Source organism: Rhea americana, unplaced genomic scaffold, assembly GCF_003343005.1.
Source record: "Rhea americana isolate MKP2758 unplaced genomic scaffold, rheAme1 scaffold_36, whole genome shotgun sequence".
Taxonomy (NCBI): domain Eukaryota; kingdom Metazoa; phylum Chordata; class Aves; order Rheiformes; family Rheidae; genus Rhea; species Rhea americana.
The window spans coordinates 1,603,688-1,616,629 of NW_028186490.1; the positions used below are offsets into that span (position 1 = coordinate 1,603,688).

Consider the following 12,942-nt stretch of genomic DNA (forward strand, 5'->3'; position numbering starts at 1 on the left):
TGCAGGGCTTGGTATTCCCCTGAGGGATATGAGGGAACATCTGGGTGTGGTGCACAGGTTGCTTGCCTTCCTCAGACCAGCGTTCTTCATGGTCTAACTCCTACAATGCCTCAACAAATACCAAACAAATCCAATCAGTATTGTGAATCTCCTGCAAGACTTTACTTTCAAGTTCAGTTGAGAAAGAGAAATAGCTGAAAGAGCAGAAGGATAAAGCAACACGAAATATGATACATTTCTGTAATAACATCCAGTTTAAACCTAACAAATCCTTTCGAAATAAAGGATCTATCTGCAAACTAAAGTGTCTTGCAAGAGCTGTGATCCAGTAAGACGAGACACACACCATCAAACAATTCACATTCACAAATATGGGCCTGGAGTTGTCTCATCTTCAGTTCTTGGTTCCATTATGGCCTCAAATGAGCCCCACATATCTTACCTCTACCTCTTCGTTTTCAAGATGATGATACTACTTACTATATATTGCATATAGGACTATGCTATATAAAGAATGAAGAACTGTTAACAGTAAGTGGAGCTATGTCAACTCACATCCCCTGCAGATTTGTTCTATTTTTATTGTGGGTGTAAGATCATTTAGCCAATGAATGTTAGCGCGTGTCACTAACCAGACAAACCTGTAGCCAGTGAGACATGAACACTGTGCAGGGCGTGCATCACACTCAGCAATCCATGATTAATATTTGTTTTTACTAGAGCTTATGCTTTTATACTCCAGAATAATAAACCCCATATTGCTCAGGTAACTTCATTTTTTAATTTCAGTATTCCGGAGGTTGTGGTCCTGCAGAGGGCTTAAAAAGGACAAACAAAAAAAAATGGGAATTACTTTTCCATTATGCATCCCCTTTGCAAATAGAAGGAAGAGTTGTTGTTTGAAGTTTGGAGTTCCCAGGGCAGTTTGCCATGGTTGAGGAAACTGTAGATGTAATATATTACGTACTGTTGCTTTTAATTGCTTTTCAAAATGTGAAGACAACTGTGATATTTGGAATAGGTGAGTGAGCTGCATTAATAACTGCTGTTCTGCAGCAGATTTGGTTCACCATGCAAGCTCCTCTACAAAACTTCTACAGTACTGCAGGGAGTAGGGAAGGAAAGAAAGGATCCTAGACATGTCCTACCCAGCCAAAGAGGTGAACATGAAAAACTGTTTATCTTGTAGCTGTCTACATCCTTATAAGATCCTACAGTAAGAGCAGCTAGCTATAGCTGCAGAGCTATAGAGTTACTGTGTTAGATCGTTCTTTTTGAGTAAAAGCCATACTGCACATCAGATTTAACAGAAAGTTATCTGGCCAGTTGAGAATTGTCTTGGGAAAGAGCAGTTCAGTACTTGCAATAGAAACAGGTAGCCAGCAATGCTCCTTTGCTGAGGGCTAAGTGGGGCTCCTCAGATCTTTGGAAACACTCCAGTTCCAGGCTAATACCATCTGGAGGCTGTTTCCAAAAGGTTACAGACCCTAGGCCCAGCTGGTAATGTATGAAGCATACATTTCTGGGGGAAATCAGTATTCTGGGATTTTGACTAACCTCAAAGTGAGTTGGAGGTTTGGTGGAGATGCTGATTACAGCTGGGTGCTCTTGAGTGATGGGAAATGGTGCAATGAACTTCACACAGCCCTTTGGAAGCCAAGTGTGTAGGCTTCTTCCTAGGACTTGTACAGAGTCTCAGTCCCAGATGTGGAATATGTTTCTAACTAGCAAGTGAAAAGCCACAGGAAAATGGCATGTCTGAGGGTGAGGAAGCTTTGCCTCAGCAAAAATGTACTCTGCAGACCCCACAGCCTCCCCCTCCCCCCAACAGCTGTGAGCAAGCCTAGAACTAAAAATCAGACAAGATATTAGCTAGGCAACTAGTGGAAAACAAGCAAATTGAAAATTGCTTTCACCCTATCATTCCTGGGTTACTTGCTTTATAACAAAACTGGATGCAGATAGGACTCAGATTGTGGCTCCCAGTTTCTACCCCTCTGTAAGAGCTGCGCGTGACTTCTTCGTAGGCAAGTCACTTAACTCAAACTAGAGTGCCTAAAGTTATGTGTCTATTTAGAAGTACAAGTGGCCACCAACACAGACTGATTTTCAGAAACCCTTGAGTTCTCAAAAATTTCAAAACAAGCTGTGGATGTTCAGTGTCTTGGAGGGAAGGAGAAGGAGGGGAAATCTATCTGCTTTCATGTGCCAAATACATTTATTCTTAGACAACTGACCTCAAATGTGCTGGCTCACCTCTCATTTGACCTCTCTGAGACTTGTTTTCCTCCTCTGGATTATGCAAATGATAATGATACCTCCTCTGTAAATTTGCCTGAATAATAGTATGTAAATACCAGATATGATTAGTTACTGTCATCCTTACACACTGGAATAGGCAAATCATTAATTTTGCTGTTTCTAAAGCTTTTGGCATTTGAAATATCTTAATTTGACAAAAGGGCTGTACCAAAGAAAAAACAAAACAAACAAAAAAAAAAAAACAAAAAAAACCCACTCACCGTTACATACTTCGCTGAAATTATAGCCTAAGCCATAGTCTTACTGGGATGAAGATTATCCATAAACAAACAAGCACCTTGGATTTCTTTGTATAACAGTGACATCCAAGTCTAAGCAAACAGATACAAGTCCAAGCCAGCCCACTTCATATTCACAGGTCCAGTCCCAAACGCCAGCAAAAGAAGGGACGCCCAGCACATTCGCAAGCCAGGGCCCTAAGCACATCTGCTTTGCCCCGGGTTTTAGCTGCCTCTGCTCAAGGATGGGGCTCTCACGGTGCAGCTGTAACCTGTGCTGTTGTGAGGCTGTTGTAAGAAAGCGCAGTGAGAAGCTGGGGCCTGCCCTGCCTTTTGCTCAGGAGCCACTTTTAAGCTGAGGGTCTTGGCACTGAGCCCCGCACAAGCTACACTGAGGATATGCTTGTGCCTGATCTCATACCTCTCGGCACCGCTGACTTCTTCGCTTGACTTCAGACCTGCCTCATCACACTGGCTCTCCTGACCTGCTGGATGCTTGGCTAAGGCTGGTTCCTGCCCTGGGCCTGCCCTGCTTTCTGTGCCAGGGGCCGATGCACCAGCGGCAAGGGCATGGCCATGCCCACCGCGCCACGGCTCCCACTCGCCTTCCCTGGGGAGCAGGCAGCCCTGCTACTCCCTGACACTGAAGCTTTAGAACAGGCCTGTTCTGTTCTCATGAGAGCATCAAAGACACACACACAAAAAAGGTTTCCTAATTATTTTTGATCCCAGTCAAAAAAAAATATATTTGACTGCTTTAGGTGAGCTTAGCCTCCTTCATACAAATACCCATAACTATCTAGTTTAACGTTTCACTGTGAATATTGATGAAAATTTGTGTTTAGATGGGAGGTTTTCCCAGACACTCTGCTCTTATAGCAGAAACTCTGCCTAGCTGATCCTCAGAGATGAACAAACTACATCTAGGAAATACACATAGAAACTTCCTAAAATCCAGAATAGAGAATGCTAAGTGCTTTCAGCAGATGTTCACACCACTAGCTCCTCAATGCACATAGATAGCTGGAGCGCTGCTAAGATCGATAGAGCTACAGCGGTTACAAGTCCTCACTCACTGAGGCATTCCCAGTCAGTCTGAAACAAACTTACCTGCTACCTGTCCATATACTTTCCTGTGTTTATGCTAGGAAAAGTCTTATGTGTTGCACAAGTACTAAGGCTACTGGACTTTCTAAATACATTTATTTGAGAATAAAGCTGTTGCTGGAGAGTGTGACTTTGCAGGAAAGGTGCAAATGGGATTAGAAATCTTCAGATAAACCCATGCAACTTGTGATCTGAGTACACTTGAATAAACAGGACTTCAACTGGTGCTTCTGGTGGGTAAGCAGAAAGGGAAACAGAAAGAGAAGATCATGAGACCCACCCACTGCCATTTACTGGTTTTACTGTGAGTGCTGAGAGCAAAAGGAAACTGTTCTGTTGAAGACAAAAATCTAGTCTTAAGACAGCTAGTAGAGATTGTAACTGGAGCCCAAGACAAATAGAGACTTTTATATTATTCCTATTAAATTTACCTTAGATTTGTGGTATGCACTTTGAAGCCTGTCCTTAGGGCTACTGCATGCACGCTTTCTGCTAAGGCAGGTAAGAACCTTACCCTGTGCATATCTCATTGGTGGGAATCAGAGAGAAAAGTTGAAGTCTCCTTAGAATTGGCTGGAGCCTGACAAATTTTAGGACCTAAAGCAGTGCGATTCTAGCCTGCCTTAAATAACTTCTGCTGATGAATACATCTCCTGCTAACTTCTGTAATATCCTTCTCCCCAGCACTCTTCTCACCATTGTCCAAAAGCACTTCCTTGAATATCCACCCCATCAGTCATTCTGCTTCCAGTTTTGTGTTCCACTTTGCTTGCTCTTATTTCTCTTTCTCTACCCTTCAATCACATCATAGATTTAGATTACCATTGTAACTTATTTTAGACATATAAAAAAGACTGTATCACAATGCAATGTAATATAAACTGTCATTAATGAAGAAAATTAATGAAGAAGTTTTTAGTACTAGGATATAGACAAATCTCAATGTCTATAGACGTACTGTACTTGTATTATCCGTTACATTATTACAGCTCAGCTGTAAAAAACATGCCACCTTGGCATTTGGGCCAAAGTCTCAATTTCATATATTAGCCTACCTATACTATGACTGTTGGAAAAACGCTAATTAACACTAGCCATCATTCACCTGAGATCCTCCAATCCCAGTGAAATACAGTTAGGAAAGAAAGCAAAGTGGTGACTCACTGTTGTGGGCAATGCAGAATATACTATCCAGAGAAAAAAAAGACAGGCAGAAAGATCCTTTTTGTGGGCTCAATACTCATTGTCATTATTATGCACAGAGGAAAGACTCAATACAAACCTAGTACCAACTAATAATTTAGACACAGACACTTAGAAATTTAAATTTCATTTAGTTTGTACTTTCTGAGGGGAGGGTACTGGGTCCTCTGTTTGTTGTGTGTTTGTACAGTAGCTAGCACAGCAGGGCTTTGAGCTATAACTCACATTCCAACCCCTATAGCTATTCAGCTAGTTTAGGCATTCAAGAGGTATCAAAGAATTGTCCAATGCTATTGGCAGATAACTGCATCAGTTGTTACAGGAGAGGCTGAAGACTGAAGGGAGAGAGATGTTAACTTTGAAAGAAAGGTAGAGGAACAACGGTAAGATAGTTTTGTGGTCATCATTTCTGCCCACATCCAATGTAACCCAAATAAAGAAAGCTTTTGAATAGTTGCTGTTTTTTTTTTTTTTTTAAAAAAAAAACCACTTGAATTACTACATTAAAGGAGATGACGGAATTTAAGATGACCTTCAATTTTCCAAGTAGTTTAACTTAAAAAGAAGCTAGTTTTGCTTTTGGGTAAATACAGTAGCTCAGAATCAAAACTTTAAAATACTAATGGTGTAACCCAAAGCAAAAAAGTGTTATTTCAGGTGCATTCTTTTAATATTCTGAAATCATCTCAGCTGTTACATGAAGACTGACTCCTGAGATTTTCCATATTATTAGTTCTACTCTGATTTAGTCATTTTTTTTAGTAATACTTTTATTTTTGCTATTTCTGAGGCCAAGCATTTTATTTTCAGTGTCTTCCTTTACTAGTCATACTTCAATGATATGATGAACTAAAAACAGATTACACTGCATGGGGTATTTCCATTTTGTCTTCAGCATGTGCCTAATAGCACTATTTTTCTTACTACAAAATATTTTAGTTTCCTTGAAGAAGTCCAGTGACAGAGATGAAAACAAAGATTAAATTATCCAAACACAGATGCTCAAAAGTAAACATATCAGAAGGTTAATACGAGGATCCTTGGAAAAGTAATGCCTCATTTTGCTGGAGAACAAGTATTACGAAAATCAGATTAAGGGCCATCCTGAGCCTCTGAGTTTTTCTGTCACTGTTGAAGGAAGTTACTTCATAAATCCAGTTTCTAAAATGACCCAACTTTAACTGTGAGACAGTGACAGGCTTTTTGTGTCATTTCTTCATTTGGAAAGCTGCTCCAGACCCAACAGCTGTGATAGTTAGAGAACTCCTTTCAATTTCCAGCCCAGACATATTCACAACCAGTTGATATCCCTTTGATTTTGTCTTTTCTCATTGTGGAGGGAACTGCTGTGTATATTTATAGAAAGCGATTGCTGCCTCCCTCAAAATTATATTGCTACATTTAGATGAGCCAATCTTTTGCCCCTCCTTTCATCAGGCAAGGTATCTGTTCCTTTATCACCTTTGTATCTCTGATCCTTGTATAGTCTCTTCCATGGAGTCTGCCAAGTATCATTTCCTGCATAAATAGCTTCTACCATGTAAATGTGAAAGGAACATGTACATCTCTCTGTTGTCACCTTTGTGACCTAAACGGTTCTCCAAAGTTCTTCAAATAGTAGTTCACCCTTTTGGGTGAAATACAGTGGTTCAAATAGTAGTTCACTCTTTTGGTGCCTACCAAGAAGAAAAACCTACAAAACTTTACAAAATCTGTACAAACTCACCTGTATATCCTTGTTTTCTACTCTGTATTTCCTGGGATCCTCTGGTCTTTGCTTGTACTTTTTTTTTTGTCTGAGTGAACATCTTCCCCCATGTAGTGTTAGTAGGTTCACCAAGTGTGTTCGAAGGAAAGAAGCCTTCAGGTGTACAAGACCTTCATCTTCCTAGTTCACAGATGAAAGACTGCAAACAACACAGCACAGAAACACAGTTCAGTTGGGGAAGGAGACTTGACTTTAAAATACTGACACTTGTTATGTCTGACAAAAGAAGAGGAAGTTTTTGCTAACATTTCTGATCATTTACTGAATTTGCAATTACCCATATTAAAAGATGGTGTTATAAGATGATGGTTCAGGGAACTAATTTGAATAAATTTCATTGATGCTGAAAATAATTAATGTCTACAAAACATGACAAGAGTCTTAAAGATGGACAAACCTTAAATTAGTGGACTGGCCATTTTAAATAATTTCTCTGTAACAAAGCCACTTACAACCAAAAGGTGAGTCAGTGGCAGAGTTGCTAGTAAAACTTAGCTTCATGATTCATGAATCAAGGTTCCCTCCAATGCACAGAACTGGTTTCTACAGCAAAGCAGTTTATGCATGTTATCAGCATTAGAGAAAAAATGAGAAATTGCTGACCACCTAATTTTCAGTTACCAGCCAGGCCAGGTAGAATATCAAACTCGACAGATCAAATGCTTCCATTGGTAATGGCAAATCTTTAAGTGTTTCAAATACATGGCTGTTTTAAGTTAATAGTACCCTGTAACGGATGAGAACTCTCATTATCTGGGCAACTTGAGTAGGCGCATTGCTTACAACCAGGTATCTGTGAATTTCCAGGGTTGATTGAAAGATGATTTTTTTATTAGCTCCTCATTCTTGTCTTAGCCTGAAGAGGAGGAAAACCCCACTGACACATGAAAGAGCAGGAAAACAGGCAGAACAGAAAGCAGAATGTTGCTTAATGTGTTGGGAAAGGAATGAGAATACCCTGCCTTGTAGCTTTTTTGTTTACAAGGTCCTTCCTACAAAACTATTCAGAGAGCACACACCTGCCCTGCTTTTTCAGTTATCAGGCAACAAGTCACAGAAGAGTAGTTTCAAGCAGGAAGCTGAGGAGGGCAATGTTTAATGTCCACTGCGTATATATGAGTGGAATCTGTGCCCCTTTGTTTTCTCTAATTACAAAGTTACATTGCCACTTGTAAGTATAAGCTAACTTGATATAAACCAGTTTTAAAGTAACTGAATCCTTTTACACTTGAAGTTGCAGTAGCTTCACTAAACAGGTTTAATGTTCAGCTAACCTAACCTTTCTGTGCTGATCTCCTCCAATATAGATATCCCCCAGTGCAGTAAAGCTCCAGAAATGTAAAATGAATGAATATGATAGAATCATAGAACTGGTAAGGTTGGAAGGCACCTCTGGAGATCATCTAGTCCATCCCCAAACAAGTGGCCTGTACAGGATCAAACCCGCTACCTTGGCATTATTAGCACCATACTCTAACCAACTGAGCAATATAGTGAATATATTCTTTGTATATCCCTCTCCTCAGTCTGTTTCCAACAAGAGTAGCCTTAGGGAAAGAAAAAAATAAAAAGAACTGAAAAATGCCCTTTCTCCATTTTATCATACATTAAAAAATTTCAGTAACTCACTACGTTTAAGAGTATGACCCATAGATGAATAATCAGATAGGTAGGCATTCTTTCTCATAGACTGATATGATATTAAAAATACTTAGCATAGCAGTTCCTGAATGTAACTTATATTTCAGCAGCCCATAATCTTTCTTCAGCTCTACAGGAACATCCTAACCTCACCACAAACGAATGCAAGGCCTGAGACTAGGTGCAAGGACAAATTAGCTAAGTAAATGAAATTATAAGTAGCTGATCAGTTGAGCACAAACACTGAGGTTTATCTAGAGTCCCTTACCCAACCCACTGTCAGTAATGAAACTGGAATGCAGTATCATATGGCATGTGAATCAGCAGGGGCACACATGTTTTCCTCTCTACTGACAGCTGTAGAGAAAGGTGCTAGCCTCCAGCCAGAGTTTCTCAGTTTGTGCAGAAGAAAAAATATCATCCCTTTGCATTTCTCATTAGAGATATTCCTGCTCTGTGAAATTCAGGCACAAATCTTAATTTCAGACACACTAAAGCACAATGAGTGTTGATATGATAAAAAATCCATTCACAATTCTCAGCAATAGATCTATATCAGATTCTCCGCATCACCAACTTTCTTCCCAGAAGAGTAGGAGATGAGAGTAGATCTGGTCTTCTGGTTGGTTTCTATCCACCATACAAATTGGGAGCACAGAATTTGGCTTCCAGCTCCAAATATAGCTAATATGTTACCAAGTATTCAGTAAAATATGATGTACTCCTATCTCTACATTCACAAAGTCCCAGAAAGAAGCATGTAGTTGCAATGTGTCTGTGTCTTCCCATCTGCAACATGCAAGTTCCTTGAAGGTTAAAACACTATTCAGGGAAAGAGGAAGTAAGCCATCCTACAAAGGAAGCCTTTAATCAACATTAGTTACAATGAAGGAAAGTAAGATCATCCTGTTGAAAAGCAGTATGAGAGGAAACCTGGAACCATTTCTTCCTAAAACTGCACACTCACCATGCTATTCATTCCCAGGGCAAGCATTAAGTTGCAGCTCCTGAGAGGATACCATCACTCACATTATAAAGTGACAGTAACTCCTACTCTTTTCTGTGGAAATCATGCAACGACTTGATAGGAGCAAGACTAAAGGCTAAGGTGTTTGATGAGTTGGGAATGAATTTCCAAACTTGCATCTGTATTTTGGTGCCTTTTCCCAGCTGTACCCATGCTACAGCTAACAGGAACCCCATGCAAGCGGGATGTGGCCAGTTTTACCCATTATTTCTGTGACTGATACCAGAGAATGGAGTAGGAAATGCTCTGAGAACAGCATGGAGGAAAGGCCATTTTCCCGTTTAATAAAAAAGCTGGCTGACCCAGATACTTTACCGAAGAGCCTCATGGCTGCAGAGGTTAAAATGCCCCAGAGAGGGAAGGACACTGAATCACTTGACAATCTGGCAAATTCACCTCCTGAATATTGTTGGCTGCCAAGAAAATTCATTCTGACTCACAAACAGATGCATATATTGTTCTGTGAAAGGATGTGACTGTGTGTAGTTCTTACATTAATGACCCTTAAAATCAATCTAAAAATTTCAGTAGTTCTAGTAGATTTCTATCTATCCTGAAGAATAGTTCCTGTTTGCAGGGGAGACCTCCTTAGGCTGTCTGAATGCCCCACTCAACCAAAAAGACCTGGTGGGTGGCCTGCCTGGGAAAGAGGCACAAATCATGGAAGCGGAGGTGACCTAGTAATGTGTCAGCAAGGAGTGGTTGGCCCGAAAAAGGCAGCACAGAGCCAAAATGGGTCAGAAGTAGGTAATCAAAAGACAGTTTGCTAAAATAGTTCTGCCCTGCAGAGGTCTTTTTCCCTGCCCCCCCCCCCCACCCTGTGCAGCAGGAACCCTGAGGAAACACTTGCCTTTCCTCGGACTGATGCTCTGCGATTGACAATGCTGTTGACAGGACTGCTGTGACTCATACTCCTTTACCAATCCCAGTGCACAAGCAGCACCATTTCTGTGCTGTGGATCTGGCAGAATCACTGTTTACTGCTAGCTTTCTTGGGATTTCAGAAATTATCTGAGAAGAAAACTCATTGACCAAATTCTGCCCTAATTTCAGTCGGGTTACTTCCCCAGAAAATTTTATCCCTTAACTGCTAAATCTAGTTGTTCATTATTTCAGAGAACGGCTGACTCTAAAGATTTCCACATAACTGTTAAGAACATTCTCAAAGGGGACAAACACAGGCCTTAGCCATGTGGATGCTCAGACTCTCTTTTGTTAAGAAACACCTTTGGCTTTGTATATCTAAAGATCTTCCATCTTGAACAGGGGTGTGCTCTTCACACTGTCATTAGTCAAACCTAACAGCACATCTACGTGGTAAGTAAGCTTATTTATAAGTCTACTCAATGGGTATGTACAGTGAGAAAGAAAAAATTTTGACTCACCTAAGCAACAAAGCAACATGGTGGCAAACAACTGGGATCCAGAAGATAACATTCACCTGCTTTGCTTGATGTTACTCTTTCAAATTAACTAGCAGAACTCTTGAACTCTGCTTCCAAAAACAGTTCTCTTCATTTCATACTTGTCAATGTGCAGGACATTTCCCTGCTCCACAGGCCGGGCTTGCTTGCCATTAAAAAGATCTAACTCTGCTACATTTCAAAATAGTCACCTGAATGCCACAATTTTCTGTTTTCACTAGTTTTACACTTTAGATAAAAAGTTAAAACAACATCCAATGCAGATAGTCTCTTGCATCTGATCACTTACCACCACCCCTAGAGTCCTCTCTCCAATTGTTGGCACCTGTCTACCGAAGTCTCAAGCATGTAATTGTATTTGAAAAGGAGTTGAGAGAAATGTCCAAGATGCACCATATTCCTAGGAAGCAGGACTGGAGGCCTGAATCAGGGCTAATACGTACCAGGATCACACAGATCTGTATCCCCATAAAAGCTGGAAACTGAGAAAGATCAGGAGCCCTTCACTCTGGCAGGGGACTAGGGCAGAATTGCCCAGATTAAAGGTGCAGAAACATTACTGCACTTTACAAGTGAGGGAGCTTAACCTAACTTTTGCTGAGAATTCACAGCTTGTTTTAATGTCCCCGCAAACTATTTGGCAGTAGCACAAAGGTTTCTTTGCACAGCTGTGGGACGTTACTGAGCACTTTGCAGTCTTAGCAATGCAGTAATTTCCCAACCACTGTATAATTAAGGGCTTTATTGAAGTCCACAGACACATTAGTGTATTTGAAGTGCTGCACCTTGTTTCTTGGATCAGACTCACAAAACAAAGAAAAATGGTTATTTTTTAGACAGACTTTAATCTGCAAAGGTGGATTCTTTAAGAGTGCTTCCTACCTTGTGGAGCTGTAGTCCACCCTGAACATGTGCTATTTGCACCTCCCCGCAAGGTAACATTCTCTAAATTTGCTTTTAGTCACTGCTAAAGGCCCAGCACTCAGTTCATAAGTTGACTTGCCTTTCTTCGGATCAGAGCAGCTAAATGTCAAGCCTTTTGTTCCCATTGCCTAATGACGAGAGAATGAAATTCCTGAGAAGATGATTCTATCTTACTTGATCATCATTTATAATTTCTTCCTTTGTTTCCTGTCATAGATTTCCCTGGGAAAGAAACAAAGAAGCTTTCCCTGCCTGGTGTTTGATTTCCCTGCCCTTCTGCTGACAAGCCAAATGGTTGGTGCTGACTGGTGATAATATTACACTCTATGCAAGAGGCAAGAGGGAAGTGACCTGTCAGTATTCAAATAATAAAACTTGCAACTGCCACATTTCTCTGCTGATGACTTATTTGTATTTCTGTCTTTATAGAGCCTCTTTCATGTTGGAAAATCCTAAAGAAGATTTAAATTGCTTTTAGGAATTAAAGGCTCATTTTACCAATTCTTTCTCATGCAGGTGCTTCATGAAAATCTGCACTAAAACCCAGGGGGTGACTCATGCAGATGTTTGCAGGCGCAGGCAAAATTTTTATATTCTAAGTAGTAAGTACATTTACTGAATGCACCATATGCATTAAGTCTGCAGGATGGGAGGTCTTATCTGTAAAACAAGCATTAAGAGACTGATAAAAATTTTAAACAACTTGACTGACAAGAAATTTGCCACCTTCAGATGCCTAACTTCTTCTTATAAGTACTATCTGATATTTCATGTCCCTGCAATATAAATATATGAGAATCACTTCAGAAGTTATCAGTCCTCTGCAGTTTTCCAGTTCATCATTATCTGTTCCCTTCATAAACAGAAATTCTAGAAGATTTAAGCAATTTGAATTCAAGTTTTGATATATGTAGACAGAAAGATGAAACGCTATCTAACAGGATTTTGTATTGCTTTTCCCAAATGTCACTTTTTAGGAGAAAAAAAAAAAGAGAGAGAAACAAACATTTTGTAATCAGACAGTGGCATGTTAAATTATATATGAAATGCAGTATAATAGAGAAGCAATATTCTGGGCAAGTATGGGCATCACAATCTGCTGGTATAGTAGAAACTATTGACCGACTTTTCTACAGTGACTAAAACCCCTTGAGGCTTAAAGTAATTTAACCTGCTTTTCTTAAGGAAGTATATTCAGCGTAGGTTTTGGCAACATTTTATTTTTCACACATGAGGAATTAACCAGCAAAACATCCTGCCTTTTCTCACACAGATGAAATAAGCTGTATGATTTTCCATGAGAGCTTT

At 40.1% G+C, this 12,942-nt stretch overlaps 1 long non-coding RNA gene across 1 annotated transcript in view; it reads right to left on the reverse strand.

Annotated features, from left to right (window-relative positions):
* Window positions 1-12,942, reverse strand: part of LOC146591768 (uncharacterized) — a 126,942-nt gene continuing 114,000 nt past the window's right edge. The window contains exons 3-4 of the long non-coding RNA XR_014896735.1: window positions 6,577-6,757; window positions 1-100 (exon numbers count right to left, since the gene is read on the reverse strand). This is a non-coding gene — a long non-coding RNA (uncharacterized LOC146591768). The remainder of the gene's footprint in view (window positions 101-6,576; window positions 6,758-12,942) is intronic.